Source organism: Schistocerca gregaria, chromosome 2 (genome assembly GCF_023897955.1).
Source record: "Schistocerca gregaria isolate iqSchGreg1 chromosome 2, iqSchGreg1.2, whole genome shotgun sequence".
Classification (NCBI taxonomy): domain Eukaryota; kingdom Metazoa; phylum Arthropoda; class Insecta; order Orthoptera; family Acrididae; genus Schistocerca; species Schistocerca gregaria.
In genome coordinates, this window is record NC_064921.1 from 322,981,061 (window position 1) to 322,983,565 (window position 2,505).

Sequence of the window (2,505 nt, forward strand, 5' to 3'; positions counted from 1 at the left end):
TGGCAGAAGCATACCACTGTACATGACTGCTGGCAGCGGTGGTCACGAGAATGTTCGGTAGCAAGAAGACTGGGGTTCCCGACGGTCACATGGCACTATCGAGAGAGAAGACCATCATGTTCGGAGTATGGCACTGACTCATCGTACTGCATCTGCTGCAGCAATTTTAGCAGCAGTTAATACCAGAGTGACGCTTTATAGTGTCGTTTCACTGACCCCAAACCACCGCCGTTCGTGACTTCAGTGGTGTCAAGAGAGAGTTCATTGGTCGGCAGGGTGGAGATTTGTTGTTTTTACTGATGAAAGCTGGTTCTGCCGGGTTGCCAATAATGGCCACCTGTAGGTTAGAAGAGACCGGTTGAGAGACTGCAGCAGTCTGTCTGGGGTCACACTGGACAGTTTCGTAAGACAGAAAGAGAACTCATATGGTTATCCGACACATCCTTACCACCAATTTTTTATCTCAGTCTGGTGATAGTATTTGTTGTACTGCCATTCATCAACAGATTTCCAGGTAGCGTTTTCCACACATACGGAGTGGTGACATGTCTACCTTGGCCCGTTCGATCTGTCTCGAATCGACCACGTATGGGATATCATCGGATGACAACTCCAGTGTCATCCACAAACAACATTAACCGTCCTTGTATTGCCCAACCAAGAGCAAGAGGCATGGAACTCTACCCCACAAACTGACATCAGCACCTGTACAACACAATACACGCACGTTTGCAGTCTGGGATTCACCATTCTGGCGGTTACACCTGTAATTAATGCACCAGTATTTACCATCTGCAATGGCGTATCTCGCGATTACATTAACTTCTGATCTTGTAAAGTTAATCACTTAAATATGTTCCTAGACAAATTTATTCCCGAACTTTCATTACCCTGCATTAATACACTTCTGGCCATTAAAATTGCTACACCACGAAGATGAAGTGCTACAGGCGCAAAATTTAACTGATAGGAAGAAGATGCTGTGATATGCAAATGATTAGCTTTTCAGGGCATTCACACAAGATTGGCGCCGGTGGCGACACCTACAATGTGCAGACATCAGGAAAGTTCCCAACCGATTTCTCATACACAAACAGCGGTTTACCGGCGTTGCCTGGTGAAACGTTGTTGTGATGCCTCGTGTGAGGAGGAGAAATGCGTACCATCACGTATCCGACTTTGGCATAGGTCGGATTATAGCCTGTCGCGATTGCGGTTTATCGTAACGCGACATTGCTGCTCGCGGTGTACGAGATCCAATGACTGCTAGCAGGATATGGAGTCGGTAGGTTCAGGAGGGTAATACGGAACATCGTGCTGGATCCCAACGGCCTCGTATCACTAGCAGTCGAGATGACAGGCATCTTATCCGTATGGCTGTAACGGATCGTGCAGCCACGTATTGATCCCTGAGTCAACATATGGGGAAGTTTGCAAGACATCAACCATCTGCACGAACAGTTCGACGACGTTTGCAGCAGCAAGGACTATCAGCTCGCAGACCATGGCTGTGGTTACCCTGCGATGGTGTACTCAACGGCGAACCTGGATGCACGAATTGCAAAACATCATTTATTCGGATGAATCCAGATCCTGTTTACAGCATCATGATGGTCGCATCCGTGTTTGGCGAGATCGCGGTGAACGCACATTGGAAGCGTGTATTCGTCATTACCATAAGGGCGTGATGGTATGGGGTGCCATTGGTTACACGTCACCTCTTGTTGGCATTGACGGCACTTTGAACAGTGGACATTACAGTTCAGATTTGTTACTATGTGTGGGTCAATCCTTCATTCGCTCCCTACGAAACCCTAAATTTCAGCAGGATATTGCACGACCGATTGATGCATGTCCTGTACGGGCCTTTATGGATACAGAGAATGTTCGACTGCTGCCCTGGCCAGCACATTCTCCAAATCTCTCACCAATTGAAAACGTCTGGTCAATGGTGGCCGAGCAACTGGCTCATCACAATACGCCAGTAACTACTCTTGATGAACTGTGGTATCGTGTTGAAGCTGCATGGGCAGCTGTACTTGTACACGCCATCCGCGTTCTGTTTGACTCAATGCCCAGGGCGTATCAAGGCCGTTGTTAGGCCAGAGGTGGTTGTTCTGGGTACTGATTTCTCAGTATCTATGCACCCAAATTGCGTGGCAATGTAATCACAGGTCAGTTATATACCGTCTATCATTTGCATTTCTTCTTGGTGTAGCAATTTTAATGGCCAGTAGTGTATTTTATTTATTTGTTAATTTTGATGATTTTATTTTCCGACGGTGTATTTGACGTATTCAAAATTTTGGTTGACTCTTTTAGAAGCGTATGAACTCGTAACTTCGTCAGTGAGCAACACAAAGATGGACAACTTTCGACAATGGGACGCTAGACGCCGATGAGTGGGCCTTAAATGACAGCAGCACCGCTTGTGCCACAAATCACAGAAGGTGGAGGCAGGCTGAATGGGGGAGGGGCCGTGATCGGTAGACGTGACGGGTGTGT